The 26370-nt window shown below is 38.8% G+C and overlaps 1 protein-coding gene across 2 annotated transcripts in view; it reads right to left on the bottom strand.

The window, feature by feature from the left end:
• The window catches only part of LOC127434635 (anion exchange protein 2-like), an 81779-nt gene extending 57648 nt beyond the window's left edge, over nt 1-24131 (bottom strand). Inside the window, exons 1-2 of one of the 2 annotated variants that reach the window (XM_051687512.1) lie at nt 24087-24131; nt 498-556 (exon numbers count right to left, since the gene is read on the bottom strand). The gene's annotated coding sequence lies outside the window, so the exon portion shown is untranslated. Of the gene's footprint in view, nt 1-497; nt 661-24086 lie in introns of those variants that run through there. The other variant, XM_051687511.1, reaches the window with a different exon arrangement.
• Nucleotides 24132-26370: the final 2239 nt, after the last annotated feature.

Below are 26370 nucleotides of genomic sequence, written 5' to 3'. Positions count from 1 at the left end.
AATGTTAATTTATTAATAAATATACTATTGTTCATTTTTGGTGTTTGTTTATAATGCATTAATTAATGTTAACACTGCAACTTTTATTGTTAAAAATGTATTAGATATTTACAAAATATGTTGAAATTAACATTAAACTAGATTAATAAGTGCTGTAAAAGTACTGATCGTTGTTAGTTAATCTTTAAGAACTAGTATAGTGGCTAAACCACATCCTTATAATTTTAGATAACCTTACAAAACAGTTTCTAAAAATCTTATCTAAAAATAATTTATTTCAAACAGAAACTGAGGTTATAGCCAAAAATCAGTTTGATCCATTGGATTGTTTACTGAATGAACAGCAATTGTTAAAATGGCCATTTTAGCATAAATACTTAGTCATAAAACATACTTGAAATGGCATAACATATAAAAAGTTAATAAAATAAAATACAGCTAGCCATAGGCAAACGAGCATGTGTACATATACAAGTCCACTGAAGCTTACAACTTACCTCAATGTGCTTACTGCCAAGAAGCTGGTGCTGACATCTTAGTGTAAAGCCAACAGCCACTGTGTAAAGAAAGCCAGCAAGAGAGAGACACACAGTCAAAGAGTAGAGTGAGCAGTTATAAAGCACTATATATCTGCTGTCTTGCTCTCATAACACTTCAGCCCAGGATCAACACTGATGGGTAAAATGCTTCCTCTGTTGGATTATGTTTCCTCCCCTCCACCTCTGACGGCCTGCCATGTGACCAGTCTCAACAGCTATGACACACACACAAATATAAACCTGCACACACTCATATCCTCACTTATACACACTTATACACCTTGTACCGATCGACATAGCTTGACTGATCCAGAATATTTAATGTGGTAATATGAGGTCATATTTCTGAAGGAATTACGCAAGATGCTTATTTACCATGTCATATTGGTTTCCTTATATCCTGGCAAGGGCATTTGTAAGACATCAATGTATCCTTGCATCCCCCTGAATAAACAGTTCTGATGACACAACATGACAAAAAGGACTTGTAAAACCCTGCAAACAGAGCTTAATTTAAAAAATAAAAAAGGGATTTTTAATGAATTGTTTAACATGCTTCTTCCATGTGTGGCAATGAATGGGCTTGACTTTATATATATACCTATACAGCTATACACACCTATCAGCCACAACATTAAAACCACCTGCCTAAACAGCGCCAACCCTCTGATGGGCTGGTTTGAGTATTTCTGTAACATGCAGCTGATCTCCTGGAATTTTCACACACAACAGTCTCAAGAGTTTACTCTGAATGGTGCCAAAAACAAAAAACATCCAGTGAGGGGCAGTTCTGCAGACGGTAACGCCTTGTTGATGAGAGAGGTCAACAGAGAATGGCCAGACTGGTTCAAACTGACAAAGTCTACGGTAACTCAGATAACCGCTCTGTACAATTGTGGTGAGAAGAATAGCATCTCTGAATGCTATTCTGAGATGCGGGTTGGCGCAACACAATATTAGGCAGGTGGTTTTAATGTTGTGGCTGATCGGTGTAAATATATATATATGTGTGTGTGTGTGTGTGTGTGTGTGTGTGTGTATATATATATATTAGGTGTGTAACGGTTCAAATTTATCACGGTTTGGTTTGTATCACGGTTTTAGGATCACGGTTTCGGTACGGTTCGGTATTTGCTAGGTTCAGAAAAATGTATTACTTCAAAATCCAAAGAATACTCTATATGGTAAACACTTCAACAAGCTTGCTCTTAACAAAAATCATGGTTTTACAACAGTTACCATAGTTTAATCATGGTATTTGTAGTAAAACCATAGTAACCACAAAATCAACATGGTTACTGTCATGGTTACAATATAAAATAAAATCATGATTACTATATGAAAACTGCAGTATTACTGTTAAAAAATCAAAGGTTAATTGTATCAAAAACATGATTTCTGCTCAGAGGGTTACTTCTGGTTCATGGCTACTACAATATTACTATAGTAAAACCATGGTTAATTTTCATCAGGGTCCTTAACAAAAAAAAAAAAAAAAAGATTTCTAATTAATGAATCAACATTTAAAATTAATACCTGGACTTTAATGCTACATGCATCAACATAAAGTGCATTTTAAACTTAACATATGTTCAACATTCAGAATCTGTACATCACTATAAAAGGAATAACCTTGCTATAAAAATGGATACAAGAAGGGATGTTGTGATAATGTGGCTCAGGTATTTTAATCATACGTGGAAATCCCACATATGGCAATGAACACCCCAAGTGCTTTAGTTATTGTTTCATGTCTATCTGAATTAGTAGTGAGTGTCTGCTTAAAAACGGAAGGGAGTGTGTGCAGTTTCGGCTCATCTGCGGCTCTTTTTTTCTCCATGTGATATCGGCGTAAATGATTAATCATGTATCGATTGCATTACTATAACGGCATTTTAACGCCATTTATCAAAGCGCATTATTGACGCTCGCATGCATGATAGATTACAGCCGTGCAAGGAAACAGGAAGAACTTGCGTGCACGTTTTAAACCCTCGCCTGCATTTTTTTACATAAATTACCAGTATGCGGCACTCGCGTCGAGCAATGTCGGCAAACAGTGCCTGTTTTGTAAATGTTTTTGACCATCACTGTTGTAACTGACTGTAAAAAGAAAATGTTTCCAGAAAGGAGAAACGCATGGGGCTTCTCTCTCAGTGAATTGTTTTCTCCACTTGCCATTTTCAACTATACACAACGTGTGCAGAACTGTGATGTCATCAAGCTGACCCACATGAAACACAGGCGGAGCTTGTTTATCTACAGAGCCATACAGGTGCATTAGCAGAGGTTGTAACTGTGCCTGTATATTTGATGCTTTGTTTCCTTCACCAAACCTTGTGCCCCAGATGCGTCATTAAACTTGAGGTGAGCCAATGCTTACCGAACCGTGGGTGGCAAACCGTACGGTTCAGTTTTTTACCGAGAACCATTACACCCCTAATATATATATATAAATACACACACACACATATCCATAAATATATATATATATAAATTAGTGTCTGACGTTTTTTTGCTGAGTTATATATATATATATATATATATATATATATATATATATATATACACACACACACACACACACACACACACACACACACACATATATATATATATTATATATGTGTGTGTGTGTGTGTGTGTGTGTGTGAGTGTGTGTGTATATATATAACTCAGCAAAAAAAGAAACGTCCCTTTTTCAGGACACTGAATTTTAAAGATAATTTTGTAAAAATCCAAATAACTTTACAGATCTTTATTGTAAAGGGTTTCAACAATGTTTTCCATGCTTGTTCAATGAACCATAAACAAATAATGTGGAACGGTCGTTAAGACACTAACAGCTTACAGATGGTAGGCAATTAAGGTCATAGTTATAAAAACTTGGGACACTAAAGAGACCTTTCTACTGACTCTGAATAACACCAAAAGAAAGATGCCCAGGGTCCTGCTCATCTGCGTGAACGTGCCTTAGGCATGCTGCATGGAGGCATGAGGACTGCAGATGTTGCCAGGGCAATAAATTGCAATGTTCGTACTGTGAGATGCTTAAGACTGCACTACAGGAAGAAAGGAAGGACAGCTGATCGTCCTCGCAGTGGCAGACCACATATAACAACATCTGCACAGGATCAGTACATCCGAATATCACACCTGCAGGACAGGTACAGGATGGCAACAACAACTCCCAAGTTACACCAGGAATGCACAATCCATCCATCAGTGCTCAGACTGTCCGCAATAGGCTGAGAGAGGCTGGACTGAGGGCTTGAAGACCTGTTGTAAGGCAGGTCCTTACCAGACATCACCGGCAACACCGTCACCTATGGGCACAAACCCACCTTCGCTGGACCAGACTGGACTGGCAAAAAGTGCTCTTCAATGACGAGTCATGGATTTGTCTCACCAGGGGTGATGGTCGGACTCACGTTTATTGTCGAAGGAATGAGCGTTACATCGAGGCCTGTACTCTGGAGTGGGATCGATTTGGAGGTGGAGGGTCCGTCATCGTCTGGGGTTGTGTGTCACAGCATCATCGGACTGAGCTTGTTGTCATTGCAGGTAATCTCAATACTGTGCATTACAGGGAAGACATATTCCTCCCTCGTGTGGTACCCTTCCTGCAGGCTCATCCTGACATGACCCTTCAGCATGACAATGCCACCAGCCATACGCTCGTTCTATGCGTGATTTCCTGCAAGACAGGAATGTCAGTGTTCTGCCATGGCCAGCGAAGAGCCCGGATCTCAATCCCATTGAGCACGTCTGGGACCTGATGGATCAGAGGGTGAGGGCTAGGGCCATTCCCCCCAGAAATGTCTGGGAACTTGCAAGTGCCTTGGTAGAAGAGTGGGGTAACATCTCACACCAAGAACTGGCAAATCTGGTGCAGTCCATGAGGAGGAGATGCACTGCAATACATTATGCAGCTACTGACCAGATACTGACTGTTACTTTTGATTTGGTGTTAAATGGATTTTGTTACACTAAAAAGTGCTGACAATAAAGAGTCTGATGTTGGAAGACTGTACAGCTCCCACTTCCTTACACTGGTGCCGAAACTCGGGACTTTGAAGGACGACCACGCTGTCCTGGAGACCTCGCTGCTCCCTCAAGAACGCGACGTCGAGGATACGATCTGGTGGTTCTGAAGCGGCTCATCAGCAGACTACTGAAAGGGATGGCTGAGCGAGTCCAGTACCATCACCTGGCATCGCTGACGTAGGAATTTCAGCTGGCTGAGGAAAGGGAGGGCGGCGTGTTTGGGAGCCGACAAGCCGACAAGCTCTCTCTCTCTCTCTCCCTCTCTTTCTCTCTCGCTCCTCTCTCCCCCTCTCCTTTCCGGATTCACGGTGGCGGGGAAAACCATCCGGCGCTGGATCGGCTGAAATGGCAGCGGCTCCTCTCCAGAAATGGGGGGGGGGGGGTAAGACTCAGACCAGAGAGGTCCCCAGCCTGAGTTGGGCGATGGGGGTATGTGTCGAGCAGCAACTGTGCAGACCGAGGCCGGGATGGATAACTGCAGCGGATTATCTCGCCCAGCGTTAATGGGCGAGAGATAAAGCTGCAACAAGAGCTGCAGTCGGGGAGAGACACGCAGAGAGAGAGAGAGCTACAACGAAGCTGTGTGTGTCTGGGGAGCTGAAAAGCACCCCGCTGATGTGTGTTTGTGCTGCTGAAAAGCAGCGGTGTTGAATGGTTTTTGTTACACTGAAAAGTGCTGACAATAAAGAGTCTGATGTTGGATGTTTGCACGGCTCCCGCTTCCTTCAGAAAGTCAAAGAACTTCCTTACACACACACACACACACACACACACACACACACACACACACATATATATATATATATATACACACATATACATATACACATTATATATATACATATATACATATACATACACACACACACACACACACACACACACACTACTGGTCAAAAGTTTTGAAACACTTGACTGAAATGTTTCTCATGATCTTAAAACTAATTTGATCTGAAGGCGTATGCTTAAATGTTTGAAATTAGTTTTGTAGACAAACATATAATTGTGCCACCATATTAATTTATTTCATTATAAAACTAAAATTTAATAAAAATAAAAATAAAAAGTTTTTTAAATTGATGACTTGGACCAAATGATAAAGAAAAGCAGCCAATAAGTGCCCAACATAGATGGGAACTCCTTCAATACTGTTTAAAAAGCATCCCAGGGTGATACCTCAAGAAGTTGGTTGAGAAAATGTCAAGAGTACATGTCTGCAAATTCTAGGCAAACAGTGACTACTTTGAAGATGCTAAAATATAACACAGTTTTGATTTATTTTGGATTTTGTTTAGTCACAACATAATTCCCATAGTGCCATTTATGTTATTCCATAGTTTTGATGACTTTACTATTATTCTAAATGTGAAAAACAAAATAATAATAAAGAATGAGTAAGTGTTTCAAAACTTTTGACCGGTAGTACACACACACACACACACACACACACACACACACACACACATTTTTTTCAAAACACGAATAACCCAAATGCTCTTTATACTTTTGGGCTGAAGATACTAATAAAATTTAATTAAGTATGAAATATAAAAAATTAAATAAAATGTAATTGTTTCAATAACGTAGCCAGAGTGACTTTCATATTATTGAGTGCATTTACATGTACAGCAATACACTGATAACTACAAAAATCAGCTTATTAAAAAAAAAAAAAAAAAAGTTTGTAAGAACAAGAAAACCGTTTAAGGCGCTTCCATTACTTTTTGATAAGGAGGGACCTGAGCCATGAATGAACCAGAATATCATAGAAACTTGTGGGTGGACGGTTTTTATGAATATTGTGGAATAACCGCTTGATGTCATGGTTGCCATATATGTCTGCAAGTATTTGTTTGAACGAACGGCCAAGTATGTGTAACATGCTGGTGTGATTGTGTGTGTGTGTCTGAGTGTACCAGCATGAGCATGTGTCAGTGGGTATATGTGCTTTCACGAGGAAGTCACATGGACATGGATCAGCCTGACACGACCCAAAGTCAGATGAAAATTAAAACTTTAGTCTGCTTCAAAGCTTGGGGTTTTCCTCAATCCCAAAAAAGCATCAGGAAAAGAGAAAACTGACCTTACTCTCAAAGAGGTCACTGGCCAGTCCAAGATGTTGGGCTTGGAAGCCAGTTATAAGTGGTACCACAGAGTTTATTGTACACATTCGTACATAATTTAGAACCCTTGATCTTCCCACTAGACTAAAAGAGAGTTCCTCAATGCTTGAAGAGCATACCACCACTTGTTGTCCAACAACCGACTAGTCAGTTAGTGAGGTTGACTCATTTATCTAAATTTGATATATCTAGTGGCTGTGCTTTAGACAGTTTGCATGGTAAAATCCTCTCAGAAAAGTTTGGTCTATAAATTCATACCTTTTAAAGCACTACCGCTACAGCCCTACACATCAGATGGATGACTCTGGATGTTGCATCACTTCGGTTTGTTCACACTCCAGGAAAAATCTGACTTTTTCTCAAATCTGATTTTTTTTAGACTGATTGTTCAAACTGCAAGTTATATGTGAACAGATCTTATTTATTCAGACTGCAGTCGCTTTTGCTAGCACATCCACATTAGTCGTCATAGTAACAGTGCAAATTTGCATATGTTTACTGTGCGTAAGAGTTTAGCAATGGATGTTTTGCCATTGTTTAGGTTTTTCATGAGGGCAGTATCCAAATTTTAACACATTCGTCAAAGACAACGGCTTAAAAAAAAAAAAAAAAGGAGAGTTGGCATATGCAATGTTTATTGCTGCTAGGTTTTACAACTGTCAGGTTTTTGCTGGGACCTCCCGTATTTTGGCCGAAATTATGACGTCCCTTTCGGAACGCCTATTGTCCTGTATTTTAGCTGGAAGCGAAACTTTCCATATAAAAGGCTTTGTGTCCCATATTGAAGCATAAAAATGTCGGACAGAGAGACTCTAGAAGAGGACCCCCGTCCTGTATTGAACATGAACATGGATGTACAATAGACTTAGTTTTATCTTTTGGTATTTCAGTTTATGTTGATATTTGCAACACAGTTTTCTCCAATCATAAGCCAGTTATTTTTGGTGCTTCTTTCCCATGTCAGAACGTCAAACCTCGCCTTCCTGCTCATCTGTCTTGCATAATGAATTCTTCAACTTTTAATCAGTTTTCAACAGCATATACAAGTGTCCCCCCATTTTTCTATTCTGGAAAGTCTTCCATTGTATGTGAGCTCTGAGGCTCTGCTTACTTTATTTAATTCAACCTGTTCTACCATCTTAGACTCTGTAGCTCCCCTGAAAGTGAAGCGGGCTTAATGATGCCACACGAGCGCTTAGACAGACTTGCAGGAGAGTTGAGCGGATATGGAAGTAGGATAAGCTCCAAGTTTCTTATGATATTCTAAAGGGATTCCTTGCGTAATTATCAGAAGACAGTTAAAGAAATGAAGATAAAGTATTTTTCAGATATTATTGAGAAAAACTGTCATAGACCTAGAGTACTATTTAGTACCATCAATTCTGTTATTAATCCTTATAATGTGGTCAGCCCTTATGTATCAGTAGCTAAAAGCAAAAATGTTCTCCAATTTTTTGTTACTAAGTTTGCTAATATTAGATCTCAAATTATATCTGTTGCTTATGACCCATCTACCCTTCTTGTATGCCCTGCTATGTTTGGTCACTTTGAACCTGTCTCTTTTCCCAGTCTGGCAAAAAATTGTAGATCAGTTAAAGCCATCTGATTTTAAGCATGGCATTTTACCATCAAGATTACTCAAACAGGTATTTGATACTGTTGGGCCTAGTATTGTGTCTTTAATCAATAGTTGCCTTGCATCAGGGTCTGTACCAGCCTTTCTTAAACATGCTGTAGTGCAGCCCCTTATTAAAAACACAAATCTGGATCCGAAGGTTTACTCCAATTATAGACCTATTTCTAAATTGCCATTTCTCTCAAAAGTTTTGGAGAAAGTTGTTCTCCTTCAGCTGCAGACTTTTTTTGGAGAAGAATTCTATTTTGGAAGCATTTCAGTCTGGATTCAGAGCACATCATAGCACAGAATCTGCACTTTTAAAGGTTCTTAATTATGTTTTGTTAACTGTGGACTCTGGGAGATTCTGCAACTTTGGTGCTATTAGACCTTAATGCAGCATTTTACACCATAGACTATGATATTCTTATAGCCCGACTTGAACAGTCTGTTGGGATCCAAGGAACTGTCCTTAATTGGTTCAAGTCCTATTTAAGTAATAGAAGCTATGCAGTTACTCTGAGTGAATATTCATCTTCCACAGCCCCTCTTACTTGTGGGATCCTGCAAGGCTCTATTTTGGGACTAATTTTGTTTTCATTATAAATGCTTCCAATTGGGTCAGTTTTTAACAAACATGGAATATCTTTTCATCTGCCAATGAAAAAGAAAAATAATTCATTAGAACCTCTTTTAGCTTGCTTAAAGGATTTAAGATCATGTCTGTCTTTGAAATGTTTACATTTAAATGATTGTAAAACAGAGATTGTTGTGTTTGGGTCCTCTATGTTTAATCTAGGTCCTCTAGCTACACATTGTAAACCAATGGTGAAGAACTTAGGGGTACTTTTTGATAGTTCGTTTAAATTTGACAAACAGATTAATTCTGTTGTCAAATCAAGTTTTTTTCACTTAAGAACACTGGCTAAGGTTAAGTCTTTTCTTTCGTTTCATGATTTTGAGAAGGTAATGCATGCATTTGTTTCATCACAATTCGTCTGGACTATTGTAACTCACTGTATGTAGGTTTTAGTCAGTACTCCTTGACACAAATGCAAATTGTCCAGAACGCTGCTGCTAGACTCTTGACCGGTACTCGCAAACAAGATCATATTACCCCAATATTGGCCACTCTGCACTGGCTGCCGGTCCGTTATAGGGTAGATTTAAGATTTTATTGTTTGTTTTTAAATCCTTAAATGGTCTTGCACCTTCTTATCTTTCAGACCTTATGCACTTGCACATGCCATCTAGATCCCTCAGGTCCTCAGATCAGAAAATCTGGACTGTTCCAAGGTCCAGACTTAAGCTGAGGGGTGACCGCACCTTTGCAGTGGTGGCCCCGAAGCTGTGGAATAGTTTGCCTCTGCACATTAGAACAGCTCCTACACTGGTATCTTTTAAATCTTGGTTAAAACCCGATCTTTTCTCCCAGTGTATTATGTTGATTTTAGTAGTGTTTTTTATGTTCGTTGTTATGTACTTGTTTTAATAATGTAGAGCACATTGGTCAACTACCTGTTGTTTTTAATTGTGCTTATAATAATTAATGCTTATAAATAAATTGCCTTGCCTATTGAAGCATCGTTCCATTTTGCACACTGACTAGCTGCCACTGTAAAAATGTCCGTAATTTTAACAGTAAAAGACTGTAAAAATGCTACAGTAAAAAAGTTTTATTGGTTAACAAGTATTTATCGTAAAATATACGTAAATTGTTTTTATTTATTTAAAAAGACTTCATTTTACAGTAAAATGATGTAAAAATAAAAAATTTTAGATGTAAAAAGTATGATTTTCCTGTATAATTAACGGTTAAAAATTATATTATGTTTAACAAGAGAGTACATGTACTTTTTACAGTAAATTATTGTTAAAATTACAGTAAAACTGTAATCGGGCATTCCCAGAATTCCCTGCATGACCCATTACATTACATTATATTTTATGGGAATAGTTATGTTTCTTCTTATTTTTAATATCAGTTATGTACTGTAGGATGTTCTGTGTTATATTTGTTGTAGTTTAGTTCACGTTTATTGCATAATGTTAATTTCACGTGTTACCCTGATGGTGTAAATGATATATCCAGGAGCACGTCCTTGTCCTATTTAGAGTTTCCAACCTCTAAAGACCATGTAAAAAATAAAACTGTGGTTAGTTACTTTACATGTCAGTCAGATGGCTCCTAGTACCTACTGTATCTAAGTGGGCAGTTATTGGCATAAGCTTCAATGTGGACCAGACTTTATGTAAAAAAAAAATTTTTTTAAAAAGTCTGTAAATTCTAAATTAAGACTTTACAACACATTCCAAAATTTTATGAGACATTTCTGCCCTCAGAGCATGAAGTTCTACAATAAATAGTTAAAAACATTGCAGTAGTTAAAATAGATTGGGATAGAGTTCTTTGACCCCGTTAACACCTGGTATTGAGATGCATTGACATCAGATTATAATGCCAAATGGTCATCAAACAGCTTCTTTAGACTTTCAGTTTTGTCTTGACTTACCATAGGTTATATAATTTCCTGACACCAAAAGTTTGACATAAGGTATCTTACTGTCACTAAACTGCAATAAAGTGCTGCTGGTATAGTAACAATGGGCCTATCATTTTTGCAACATGCAACAAAATGAGTAAAAAAACCTGCTGAAAACAGCATATCCTTCATGGTTTTCCTGTCACGTTAACTTTTTATTGTAAGCAACTGCTCTGGTCATGACAAACAGGGAAGTAAGTTCAAGCAAAGGCAGTAGTGTCAAATCATTGGGCAAACACATAGAAATGAAGAAAAGCTATTGCATAAGCAGGCAGAAACATGCACAATGCAAGATAGTGGCAACAAAGAATAAACATTTCAAAATAAAGATGCTTCATGATTGCACAAAGTGTGACTAGGCAGATAACAACTATCTTCTGAATCAGAAAAGACAGAATTCATTTTCTCCAACCATTGGTACTAGGTCAGTCTTGCCTTTGGCACGACCAATTAACCATTAACAATGGGAACAACTGTCTTATAAATGGAATTGTACTGAATTATTAATGGAATATTCAGAGTTCAATACAAGAGTTCAATCGACAGCATTTGTGGCATAATGTTAAATACCAAAAAAACGACTGTGAAAATTTTGATTTAAACAACTTTACAGCTCAAATAATACACACGTTTTAACAGAAGAATTAAAGTAAGCGCTTTTCTAAAATTATAAACTTCATATTTCTGCCTTTAAACTGTCCAAAAATTGGTCCCATTGTAAGTGTCTCATTGTAACCTCAATTTTTGCTTTTTTTTTTTTTTAAAGAAATGGAGGGACGAGTCTAAATAAATTTTTTTGGTAATCAACAATACACCAAAAATGCTGTTGACTGAGCTTAACTTGTATCAAACCCTTTAGGTAGACACTCTTATACAAAGCAACTTTCAGTGCATTCAAGGTATACATTTTACCATTATGTGTGTTCCCTGGAAATCTAACCCCTGACCTTGACATTACTAGCACTATGCTCTGACAGTTAAGCTACAGGAACAAAGAGATTAACCATTCAGGAACAAATTAATTTTGGTTTTACTACTTGAGAAAACCTAATCATAAACTTAAGGAGTCAATAAAGTAGACATAACAATGCAACTGCTTTGGCACAAACAATTTATAAACTTTCTTAAGGGGGTTTGTGGCTTGCTCCCCAGCCATAATCAAAACCGTGCTGTCGCAAGACTTACAAACACACGGTCCACAGCTGTGTAAACTTAAGAGCGATACAAACTAATTACTGAAAGCTTTAAACTATACTGAGTTGTTTCCTGGTGGTTCAGTTTTCAATTGAGTGGAACATGAGATCTAACTTAAGGCTAATTAGCATTAAATACTTTTGGAAAACGTATGTCCTGCGGTGTAACATGCTATCCTCAATCTAAAATTATTTAAAACTGTATTTTGATCATTCTTCTATAAGGCTATTATGCATGTAGATTTACTACCAGCAGTTTGACACTATTTGTTCTTAAAAAAATCTATATTTAAGCAATATCACACGAGCAAGAGTGCGATATGGCCCTACATCAGCACTGCTGTGATTCGGCTGCAGATTGCCATAGGTAATCACAGCAGTGCTGATTTAGTGCCATATAGCACAATTGCAAGTGTGATATTGCTTATATACAACAGTTCAATGAACAAGTAAATTTTGAAAAATTAGGAAAAACTGAGTACGGTCATAAAAAATGCAATTGTGCATGGAACTACTTTCTTACGCGATGGATCAGAATCTGCCATTGCTGGTTCAAACCAAATGATGCGTCCAAGCCTTCGTTAGTAATTCAAAAATGTCACTTCAGAAATAGTATCAGGGCTTGTGCTGTTTCTAACAAGTTATTGGAGAAACAAGGATGGATGTGTGTGTGTGTGTGTGTGTGTGTGTGTTTGTGTATGTGTGTGTGTGTGTGTGAGTGTGTGAGAGAGAGAGACGGATTGTGTGCGATCAGAAGCCATGGATTAATAGTGATGTTCGCGCGCCACTTAATGTGCGGACCTCCGCTTTTAATTCCGGGAACGCGGAGGAGCATAAACAAGCCAGTTATGCCCTCCGAACAACAAAACGCCAGTACAGGAACAAGATTGAAGGACAGTTTAACACCACCAACTCTAGAAGCATGTGGCAGTGAATTAACATCATCACGGACTTTAAAGGGAATAAAAACTCCACCACGAACACCGCTGCCTCTCTCCCGGATGAGCTAAATACTTTTTATGCTCGTTTTGAGGGAAATAACACCGCCCTCACGGAGAGAGCTCTCGCGGCCGAAACTACAGAGGTTAGTTCACTCTCCGTCTCTGTAGCGGATGTAACCCGATCCTTCCAACAGGTGAATATCCGCAAAGCCGCGGGTCCAGACGGCATTCCGGGCCGCGTCATCAGAGCGTGCGCTAACCAACTGGCTGGTGTTTTTACGGACAATTTCAATCTTTCCCTCTCTTTGTCTGTAGTCCCCACATGCTTCAAAACATCCAGCATTGTGCCTGTTCCAAAGCAATCCAAAATCACTTGCTTAAATGACTGGCGTCCTGTTGCTCTGACCCCCATCATCAGCAAATGCTTTGAGAGACTAATCAGAGATTACATCTGCTCTGTGCTACCTCTCTCACTTGACCCATTGCAGTTTGCTTAACGCAACAACCACTCCTATGATGATGCCATTGCATCTACAATACACACTGCTCTCTCCCACCTGGAAAAAAAGAACACTTATGTGAGAATGTTGTTTGTAGACTACAGCTCAGCATTCAACACCATAGTGCCCTCCAAGCTTGATGAGAAACTCCAGGCTCTGGGCTTAAACAGCTCGCTGTGCAACTGGATCCTGGACTTCCTGTCAAGCAGACACCAGGTGGTCAGAATAGGCAGCAACATCTCCTCATCACTGACCCTCAACACTGGAGCCCCGCAGGGCTGTGTTCTCAGCCCACTCCTGTATTCCCTGTACACACATGACTGTGTGGCAACACATAGCTCCATTGCCATCAAGTTTGCTGATGACACGACGGTGGTAGGTCTGATCACTGACAATGATGAAACAGCCTACAGAGAGGAGGTGCACACTCTGACATACTGGTGTCAGGAGCACAACCTCTCCCTCAACACCAGTAAGAAAAAGAACTTGTGGTGGACTTCAGAAGAAAAGACAGAGAACACAGCCCCATCACCATCAATGGAGCACCAGTGGAGAGAGTCAGCAGCTTCAAGTTCCTGGGTGTCCACATCACTGAGGAACTCACATGGTCCATCCACACTGAAGCCGTTGTGAAAAGGCTCATCAGTGCCTTTTCTTCCTGAGATGGCTGAGGAAGTTTGGAATGAACCGCCACATCCTCACACAGTTCTACACCTGCACTGTAGAGAGCATCCTGACTGGCTGCATCTCCGCCTGGTATGGCAATAGCACCGCCCACAACCGCAAAGCCCTGCAAAGGGTGGTGCGAACTGCCAGACACATCATCGGAGGTGAGCTTCCCTCCCTCCAGGACATACATACCAGACGGTGTGTGAAAAAAGCTCGGAGGATGATCAGAGACTCCAGCCACCCGAGCCATGGGCTGTTCTCACTGCTATCATCAGGCAGGCCGGTATCGCAGCATCAGGACCCGCAACAGCCGACTTCATGATAGCTTCTTCCCCCAAGCAATCAGACTTTGAACTCTCGATCTCTCACGATCAATATACATCAGCACTGCACTTTATTACTCTTACTCTTATATCTCACACCGGACTGTCATAAATTATATTATATTATATTTTCTCTTAACAACTTACTATCAACCGACAGCCTGAATGTCAATACAGTACAATACAACTTACTGTACATTCTATATATACTATATATACTTTTTTATTGTATTGTGTGTATTGTATACTGTACAGCATATGTTATTATTTGTATATTGTGTTGTGTGTAATTATGTGTATATTAGACTTTGATTGTGTTGTGTTAATCTGATGTTTATTGTATATTGGTATATGTCTCATCACTTTCACGACTGCTATGTTGCTTGGAACTGCACCCAAGAATTTCACACACTATTGCACTTGTGTATATGGTTGTGTGACAATAAAAGTGATTTGATTGATTTTGACCTGTTGCCACACCCAAGCAGAGATGCTGTCAGCTTTCTGAAGATCAGCTTTCTCAGTGGAAAAGTAGCCGTCCAAGCGGGGGTATTTCACCCTATTTCACGGCAGTCGGTGCGCAAGTGTCATTCACAATAGAAACTGCAAACTTCTCTGCCATTTTAAAAAGCACGTCATCTCCAATGTGGAAACTCCGGTAAGAGGTAAGCACCTTGAGTTCTGTAATTAATCAGTCTGTTATGTCTCTCAGCTGTGATGAGTCTTAATGCTGAGGTTGTTCATTTAAGCCGTTTAAAGCTATTTCTTAGCTTTAGTAGTGTAGTAGTAATACAAGCGATCAATATTGTATGTAAACACTGGCTGAGGCGGATTCACTTCACGTCACCTAACTGGCTCATATTACACACAAAAATGATCTTTTGCCACCACCTGCTGGCAAACATATATAATGTAAAAAAAAAAAAAATGCATGTGAAAAGACACATATACAGTAGCTCTTAATACATATGTACTGCTCTTACACTTTAGTTTAGAACAGCATGAACACAAGCGGAGTGATTCTCACAGTGAAACATCCGAGTGCTGATGGTGTGAGACCATCAGTGCTCATGGAACGTCTCTCGTCCAATCAGATTCGAGGACCAGAACTAACTATTGTATGTATATATATACACTATATTGCCAAAAGTATTCGCTCATCTGCCTTTAGACGCATATGAACTTAAGTGACATCCCATTCTTAATCCATAGGGTTTAATATGACGTCGGCCCACCCTTTGCAGCTATAACAGCTTCAACTCTTCTGGGAAGGCTTTCCACAAGGTTTAGGAGTGTGTTTATGGGAATTTTTGACCATTCTTCCAGAAGCGCATTTGTGAGGTCAGACACTGATGTTGGACGAGAAGGCCTGGCTCGCAGTCTTTGCTCTAATTCATCCCAAAGGTGCTCTATCGGGTTGAGGTCAGGACTCTGTGCAGGCCAGTCAAGTTCTTCCACACCAAACTCACTCATCCATGTCTTTATGGACCTTGCTTTGTGCACTGGTGCGCAGTCATGTTGGAACAGGAAGGGGCCATCCCCAAACTGTTCCCACAAAGTTGGGAGCATGGAATTGTCTAAAATCTCTTGGTATGCTGAAGCATTCAGAGTTCCTTTCACTGGAACTAAGGGGCCAAGCCCAGCTCCTGAAAAACAACCCCACACCATAATCCCCCCTCCACCAAACTTCACAGTTGGCACAATGCAGTCAGACAAGTACCATTCTCCTGGCAACCGCCAAACCCAGACTCGTCCATCAGATTGCCAGATGGAGAAGCGTGATTCGTCACTCCAGAGAATGCGTCTCCACTGCTCTAGAGTCCAGTGGCGGCGTGCTTTACACCACTACATCCGACGCTTTGCATTGCACTTGGTGATGTATGGCTTGGATGCAGCTGCTCGGCCATGGAAACCCATTCCATGAAGCTCTCTAAAGTTGGCGACCTCTGCACACTATGCGCCTCAGCATCCGCTGACCCCGCTCTGTCATTTTACGTAGCCTACCACTTCGTGGCTGAGTTGCTGTCATTCCCAATTGCTTCCACTTTGTTATAATACCACTGACAGTTGACTGTGGAATATTTAGTAGCGAGGAAATTTCACGACTAGACTTGTTGCACAGGTGGCATCTTATCACAGTACCACGCTGGAATTCACTGAGCTCCTGAGAGCGGCCCATTCTTTCACAAATGTTTGTAGAAGCAGTCTGCATGCCTAGGTGCTTCATTTTATACACCTGTGGCCACGGAAGTGACTGGAACACTTGAATTCAATTATTTGGATGGGTGAGCGAATACTTTTGGCAATATAGTGTATATATATATATATATATATATATATATATTACACACACACACACACACACACACACAGTGCATCCGGAAAGTATTCACAGCGCTTCACTTTTTCCAAATTTTGTTGTTACAGCCTTATTCCAAAATGGATTAAATTCATTATTTTCCTCAAAATTCTACAAACAATACCCCATAATGACAATGTGAAAGAAGTTTGTTTGAAATCTTTGCAAATTTATTAAAAATAAAAAACGAAAAAAATCACTTGTACATAAGTATTCACAGCCTTTGCCATGACACTCAAAATTGAGCTCAGGTGCATCCTGTTTCCACTGATCATCCACGAGATGTTTCTACAACTTGATTAGAGTCCACCTGTGGTAAATTCAGTTGATTGGACATGATTTGGAAAGGCACACACCTGTCTATATAAGGTCCCACAGTTAACAGTGCATGTCAGAGCACAAACCAAGCCATGAAGTCCAAGGAATTGTCTGTAGACCTCCGAGACAGGATTGTATCGAGGCACAGATCTGGGGAAGGGTGCAGAAAAATTTCTGCAGCATTGAAGGTCCCAATGAGCACAGTGGCCTCCATCATCCGTAAATGGAAGAAGTTTGGAACCACCAGGACTCTTCCCAGAGCTGGCCGCCTGGCCAAACTGAGCGATAGGAGGAGAACCCGATGGTCACTCTGACAGAGCTCCAGCATTTCTCTATGGAGAGAGGAGAACCTTCCAGAAGAACAACCATCTCTGCAGCACTCCACCAATCAGGCCTGTATGGTAGAGTGGCCAGACGGAAGCCACTCCTCAGTAAAAGGCACATGACAGCCTGCCTGGAGTTTGCCAAAAGGCACCTGAAGGACTCTCAGACCATGAGAAACAAAGATTGAACTCTTTGGCCTGAATGGCAAGCGTCATGTCTGGAGGAAACCAGGCACTGCTCATCACCTGGCCAATACCATCCCACAGTGAAGCATGGTGGTGGCAGCATCATGCTGTAGGGATGTTTTTCAGCGGCAGGAACTGGGAGACAAGTCAGGATCGAGGGAAAGATGAATGCAGCAATGTACAGAGACATCCTTGACGAAAACCTGCTCCAGAGCGCTCTGGACCTCAGACTGGGGCGAAGGTTCATCTTCCAACAGGACAACGACCCTAAGCACACAGCCAAGATAACAAAGGAGTGGCTCCGTGACAACTCTGTGAATGTCCTTGAGTGGCCCAGCCAGAGCCCAGACTTGAACCCAATTGAACATCTCTGGAGAGATCTGAAAATGGCTGTGCACCGACGCTCCCCATCCAACCTGATGGAGCTTGAGAGGTCCTGCAAAGAAGAATGGGAGAAACTGCCCAAAAATGTGTGCCAAGCTTGTAGCATCATACTCAAAAAGACTCAAGGCTGTAATTAGTGCCATAGGTGCTTCAACAAAGTATTGAGCAAAGGCTGTAAATACTTATGTACACGTGTTTTTGTTTTTTTTTCGTTTTTTCATTGTTTTTTTTTTTTTTATATAAATTTGCAAAGATTTCAAACAAACTTCTTTCACGTTGTCATTATGGGGTATTGTTTGTAAAATTTTGAGGAAAATAATGACTTTAATCCATTTTGGAATAAAGCTGTAACATAACAAAATGTGGAAAAAGTGAAGCGCTGTGAATATGCACTGATATCCATGTATGCACATGTATATATATATATATATATATATATATATATATATATATATATATATATATATAATATATATAGTCACATTTAAAATAGTCCTGCAAAAAGGTGATTGAAAATGGCTACTTTGAGATTATCGACATGGGATTATAATCATGCCCTGTTGGCCGATTAAAAGTAGGGAGTCAGGTTCAAAATACACTGACAGAACTGTCAATGGATTATACACATTTTCTGTTTTCAAGTTAATTTTGAGTAATTAATGCATAAAATACAACCTGGTCTCATAAAATCATGCTACTATAGTATAACTACCTCTTTGCAAAATGACTTTTGCATGGCTCTTTTTGTATTGTGGCACTTTCCAGGTAAAATGAACTAGAGGTGCTACAACAACAATGCCTTTTATTCCCTTTCACACAAATCACAAGTAAAACTGCAGATTATCAGTTCATAAACATTTTATTTTAGTCTTATTTCCACATACAATGCTATCTTATGACATCTGAACACTTTTGCTATAGTGCATGATTTGTAAGGTTATACATTTTAATGTTCGCAATCGCATTACATAACCAACTACATTTACAAGCTTGTTTGGCTATGATCAAATTATGCTAAAGCTTAACCTGATAGAGCATTGCACTTGCGATGCAAAGGACAGGGGTATGAGTCCTGATGAGCAGGCGAGTTGACAAACAAAAGTGTCATAGAAGCACCACAAAATGATGTGGTTGCTTCAGCAGCTGCATTTTTTTATGTCACACTTTCCTTTTTCAGACACTATCGGTTAGGGTAGGAAGGTAAGTTTTGTTGATTTAAAACTCGATAGAGCATTAAACATTAAAAACCTCATCTGTTTAGGGACCTGGGTAGCTCAGTGGTAAAATACGCTGGCTACCACCCCTGGAGTTTGCTAGTTCGAATCCCAGGGCGTGCTGAGTGACTCCAGCCAGGTCTCTTAAGCAACCAAATTGGCCCGGTTGCTAGGGAGGGTAGAGTCACATGGGGTAACCTCCTCGTGGTTGCTATAATATGGTTTGTTCTCGGTGGGGCGCATGGTGAATTGAGCGTGGTTGCCGCGGTGGATGGCGTGAAGCCTCCACACGTGCTATGTCTCCGTGGCAACGCACTCAACAAGCCACGTGATAAGATGCGCGGGATGACTGTCTCAGACGTGGAGGCAACTGGGATTCGTCCTCCGCCACCTGGACTGAGGCGAATCACTATGCGACCACGAGGACTTAGAGCACATTGGGAATTGGGCATTCCAAATTGGGAGAAAAAGGGGAAAAAATCCCCCCCCCCCAAAAAACAAAAAAAAAACTCATCTGTTTAAGAAAAAATATTATTTGCTTTTAGTTTTAGCGCCACACAGTGGACATTTCACCTCGGACCTGCCACAATACCTGTAAGGAACCATCAACCATGCAAGGTTGTAGGTTTGGTTTGAAAGTTGGCAGGGACATACAGCAAGGATAATATTCAAAATGTTGGTATTAAGAAAATGCGAGAAAGTCAGTCTGGTAATATAGGCGAAATAACAAGATTACCTCATATAACAAGTCTCATTTCTTATTTATCTGGCCCAACATATTAAAAATTAGCCTTTTTTAAAAAGAATTTCTAAAGAGCAAACAAATTAAGAATTGACCACTAGGGCTGCACGGTGATATGCAATAAACCTGGATAATATGCAGTGATATGCGATGCAATAAACCTACGATTAATGGGTCAAAATAAAATGTTTCCTTTTCAAGAAGATTTACTTTGAGAATATCATATCCAAGGGACAAAGTTTTTTTTTTTGGTACATAAAGTGACATTCTGTAAAACGTATTATGCACCATTAAATAAATGGAAATTTAAACAAAGGGTAAATTAACAACTTAAATGTGCAAAATGACATCACAAAATAAACAAAATTATGAGGTGGAGAGAGCATTGACATTTTACCCCACTTTCTGCTTTCCAACTCCCCTCACTCCCACGTAATCTTTTCTCATATTGCTTATTTAGATTTACATTTACTTTATCTGAAAAAGTAGGCCTCCTAAGTAAAGCAGGTTTAGACTTAGCTTACAATTAATGACTTTATCACAAATACCTTATTTTATTGACAAATCATTACTTTCCAATCCCGATGCTCTTCTCCAGTGTGCAAAATAAAATATTCATTGGGAGTTATACCAGCATGCAAATCAATCCCAGAACAACAGCAAAGGACCTTGTGAAGATGCTGGAGGAAACAGGTAGACAAGTATCTATATCCACAGTAAAACGAGTCCTATATCGACATAACCTGAAAGGCTGCTCAGCAAGGAAGAAGGCACTGCTCCAAAACCGCCATAAAAAAGCCAGACTACAGTTTGCAAGTGCACATGGGGACAAAGATCTTACTTTTTGGAGAGCTGTCCTCTGGTCTAATGAAACAAAAATGGAACTGTTTGGCCATAATGACCATCGTTATGTTTGGAGGAAAAAGGCTGAGGCTTGCAAGCTGAAGAACACCATCCCAACCGTGAAGCATGAGGGTTGCAGCATCATGTTGTGGGGGTGCTTTGCTGCAGGATGTTCTAAACGACTTGCCAAAACTATCGTTTTCTAATATTAAATCTGTGAAGTGGTTAAAAAATTAGTTTTAATGACTTCAACCTAAGTGTATGTAAACTTCTGACTTCAACTGTACAACTATTCCATCTTAGAAATGACCGTGAAGTGTGGAACTACTTTGAAATACTAGGTATTGCTGATTTTTACATCTTCATATATCAATCAGCAGGAGCAGCAGGTTTACTTTAAAGTGTCGCTATACAGAAAATCAGTTTACCTATAATTCTTATGTTCTCAAGAGAGTAACACAGTCACAGGTGAAATTCAAACTGCTGTCCACTAAGTTGATTTAATTACCACTTCAAGACTAAACAGCCCTGGGACAACTTTTTAAAGTGTAAAGGTGAATTTTCTTGCACACCGATTGGAGGGGGTGTTGCATACTCACGTTACTAATGTACAAAAGGTTTGTCTGTGTTCTCACACTCTTTGTGTTTAACTTGGAGCAAACAATCATGTCTTTGTAATATGACAGCGGAGAATAAACTCAACAAAGCAAGCCCTGACCAGAAGGAAACTGTCATTCATACCTTGAGTCACACCAAAACAAACAATTAGAATGAAATTTCCAACCAGCTCATGACACAGTGCATATAGTAACACCTATCCTGGGAAATAAGAGTATTGTAAAAACCACATAAAAGCCCCTGGTCAAGTGTTAGGTCAACCTACCCATGGTGAGGTTAGATTTACACAGGCCTATTTGCAAAAGAGCAGTTTCAGAATTGAAATAACGTGGACTGCGTGAGAACAACAGTCTTAGCCGATAAAAATATTTTTCAGATGATTAGCTTTGCCACCAGGGTGGAGAATTACGAAAGCACAATGCAGAACATTTTGAAAATAACATTTGCCCTACAAGCAAATAGTAGCACCCTACTTTGTGTTTTTAACATAATCCAGGAGGGGCTAAAGAAACTAGTTTCCAGCTGATCTTCAATGGAATGTTAGTGGGAATTAAGCTTATTATATCATTACTTATTTATTTTTTTATTTATTATTATTATTATTATTAAAGTCTAGTGTTTGTAAATCCAAGCTGTTGGAGGTAAATCAAAGATAGATGGAAAAGTCTTATTGGAAAAATCAAATGCAGATTTAATAAAGAAAGAATGCCATAAGTGAGTGTGGTGCGTCTGTTATTCAGAGACTACAATATGAATTTGTTTGCCACTATTTGGACAAAACTGGTTTTCTGAATGATGCGTGTTACATTTATAATTAACCAATTGTTATTTTAATCAATAAGGATGTCTAAAGAGTCACGCACAACTAACAATTGTGTGAGAAAAACACATTACAAATTTAATCATTTCTTCACTATCGCTTTGGGATATTGGTCAAGCGCTGGTAATCATAGATAGACAGCAAGGAAATAGAAAGATATTTATTTTTTCACTCCCTGCAGTAATCTGCATTGATTTATTAGCCCCTGGCAAAACGTCTTAATCACACTGCACTGCAAAAACAAAGAATAGCTTGCCAATTTCAAGCTTGCAAGTACTGGTTTGACCAAGTCAGTGCTTTGCAGTTCTAAGAAATCCCACTCCTCGATGGCTTTACAAACACTGATCTGACCCAAATGCAACTGACCCCTGAAAACAAGCATGAACCAACCAACCAACCACAGAAGCTTAATGCATATCTTTAAGGTTTATGACAAATGATTGTGCCCTTCTTCTGACAAAAATGCTGCAAAACGTTAACCTTTAAATACTGGACAGATATAGTGAAGTATAAAGTCTGAATTCACATTAAAATATCTGGGATTCAAAAATGTAATTTAGAAATAAACAGTAAAGATTTAGGATTTTGAAAACGTAACGACAAAAACACATTACGATGTAAAATAATACAAAATATTTAATAACCTACAGGGTAATTTTATGTTTGGAAGTCAACTTATGTATAGCCACATTATTTAAAATGGTTTAAAAAAAAATAAATAAATAATGGTTTTCAACAATTTCACTGTTATTGCCCATTAAAAAGATTCAGTTCATTGACCACATGTTGACCTTTTGTGACAACATGCCCCCAAAGCCTGAATGTTTGCAAATGTGGTTATATTGTGTTCACTTCTGTACTAAACACAATAAAACTTAATGATATTGGAATTTTAGTTTGGAGGACAGAATGCCAAAAATATTCTAATTTATGGAGGTTTTGAAAGAGGCATTTCACAATAACATTCAATACAAGGGTTCCTATGGCTTAAATGGAAGAGCATGGCACTAGTAGCAACTGTAAATCATGGGTTCGATTCCCATGCAAGGGAACACACAAACTGATAATATGTATACCATGAATGCACTGTAAATTGCTTTTGATAAAAGCATTTGCCAAATGCATAGATGTAAATGTAATATTCGAAACCACTGTTATCAGGGTGATTGGACTTTTGACTCAAAACCTTATAGCTCTATACACACACACACACACACACACACACACACACACATAATACACAGACAGACAGATCAACTCTATCAACTTATGCATGTCATAAAACAAAATATTTCCATTATGCATGATTTCCAGATTATATATAACGATGCCCATATACAACTTCTGCATTTATGTCAAAATTCCCTTTTCAAACGTGTTTATAATAACTCGAGACAAGCGCATTAATATTTTCCCGTGGATGTCACGTGGCAGTGAGTCTGGGTACGTGTATGTGTGTCCACTCGCTAATTTGACAGCTTTCCAGCGACCGCGTCTCACAGGAAAAAAATAGACAAGAAGGAAACAGACCAAGTCATCATTTCAGCACAGCGTTTTTTCTGCCCTCGTTCATTTAAAATTTCCCTGTATAACGGTACTTTACCTGTAAGCTAGCGAAAGCTAACCGGTCAACGCCGACTCGCGTGCATGCGATCCACAGTCACAAACGTATTTTCTTACAACTTGACCCTATGCACATGGTCAAAATGAGCAGAACCTCTGATGCTGATAATAGTCTGTCTATACTGAGTCACAAAACACAAAGCGTGTCTGAAATGGGACCTACCTCAACTGATGTTCCCTCATTTTGTACGAAGGGCCAAATCTGACGAGCGCGCGTGCGTGTCATACATATTTTCTGTTGGGGAACTCCTTCCCTTTAAAAAATAAAAATAAAAACACTCAACGTTCGTTTATTTACAAATGTGCGTGTATACATCAAAGCACAGATACACGTGTCAAAAGCATTCAACCGAACCCCACCCCGATGGGTTTCCAAATACCTTGTTATATTTTTAGATTTACAACTTTATATCTGGTACATTATTAAAGAGTTGCTAAGAAAATGACTGCATGTAAAATAAATGCATGTCGGGTAAAATAATATGACACAACTAACACAATACAATTTGTTGTAATTCTATCTATGCAGAACACACACATATTATGGTAAGCCATTTTGACATTATTCCTTAAAACTTACTAGTATCTATTTTTTATATTACTAGTACTTTCTTTTTAGTGACTAGTAACTATTCCATTAGATACTAGTACTTATTCATTAGTTACTAGTACTTATTCAACAAGTACTAGAACTTATTCAATAGATACTAGTACTTTTTCATTAGATACTAGTACTTATTCTAATAGTGATTAGTATCTATTTAAATGTTACTATCCTAAAAAATATAATTACTAGTACTTCATTTTAATGACTAGTAACTATTTAGCCCACTGATATCACAAACTTAATAGGTACTAGTACTATTTCTAGAGCACATTTGCATACAATGGAAATAGTATGTTGAATAGAAATGCAACATCACTCTCTTTCTGAAAAGGGAAGGATCACTTTACACCCAGTGTGCCTACTGACACCTAGTGGTAGAAAACTGAAACATCAGTGTTGCTGAATGGACAATTAATGGCAAAGACATTACAGAATTGCTGAGCAGCATGAATAAATAAATAAATTAAATGAAAAAGGGTGTCATGTTTTTTCTATATATCCCACACATACTTCAGTAATACAATACATGGCTAATTAAATTATAAGAGGCAATTGTAGTCAGTTGCTTTATATTTCTATTGTAGATTGTCTTATTTTTTAATCCATGATGACACTTTTCCTTAAAGTTTATGTGCAATTAATTACAGTAAATTATAATTTATCTGATGATTACAGCAACAAACTAATTACAGCAAATTACTGTGACTGTATATAGGCATGGAACCAACAACTTTTTCTGAGGAGAATGCTTGTTTCTGTGTTCATAATCTTTTCTTTTTTCATTCATAAATCTATAATTATTTGCACTCTGTCTGACCTCAAATCATTCCTAGGAGGAAAACAATTCTGCCTAAATGCGTCAGCACCTCTTTGACTTATATGCAATCAGTCAGTGCTTGTTGTTGCGCTCAGTCCATAATGAAGTTGGCCTATACAACTGCAAGTAAGTAAAACAATTCTTGGTTCTATTCTATTATAAATTCAGTTTTGTACTGGTAGATACTTTAACGTTAATAAACAGTAATCTTGGCTCTGTTCTCTCTCTCTCTCTCTCTCTCTCTCTCTCTCTCTCTCTCTCTCTCTCTCTCTCTTTCTCTCTCTCTCAGTTTCAGTTTTAAGGTGATTTCTTGGCATATATTTGTACATCTGTATTGCCAAAGCATTTACAGCTGAGCTGCATATAAATACAACAGTACAAAACAAAGACAGGACAAAACAATGTACATAATATAAAAAAGACAAGATATACAATGTAAACTTGACATATAAAGAAAAAATGATAATGTTAAATAACAAAAATTTAGTTGCACATAAAGGAAAAAGAAAATGTTACTAAAAAAATAAATAAAATAAAAAAACAATAAGAAAGAGCCATTGTAAAATATAATTGAAATACAGAGTCAAGTCAGTTCACTCACTGTCTCTCATTCTGTGGCAGACAGACACATGTTGTGAAGCTATCACGCAGCAGTCCTTGTGTTCTCCTAATTAGAAGGGAAGTTTTTCATCACTTGTTAAACATTTGTCTGTGTATTTTGTGCATTTTGTTAGGAAATACAGCTCTGTCTCGATGTTTTGTGTTTCGATCACAGTGTGGACACAACATTTCTTCTCACGGTAGCCATGTTTTCCTGTGTCTGCCTGTTCTGTAGTGAGGTTGTGTCCACTGAGTCTGAACCTTGTCAAGGAGGTTCTCAGTTTTTTTTATCTGTCACTGTGTACAGATATTCTGCCATGGTGTATTCTCTTTTTAGGGCCAGATAGCATTGTATTTTACTTTGTTTTTGCATTGGAGTTTTCCAGTAAGTGATATAATTTAGTTTTATTTGTGCTGTAATTT

The sequence above is a fragment of the Myxocyprinus asiaticus genome, chromosome 44 (genome assembly GCF_019703515.2).
Source record: "Myxocyprinus asiaticus isolate MX2 ecotype Aquarium Trade chromosome 44, UBuf_Myxa_2, whole genome shotgun sequence".
Classification (NCBI taxonomy): domain Eukaryota; kingdom Metazoa; phylum Chordata; class Actinopteri; order Cypriniformes; family Catostomidae; genus Myxocyprinus; species Myxocyprinus asiaticus.
This window is presented reverse-complemented; position numbering and strand designations above follow the sequence as displayed.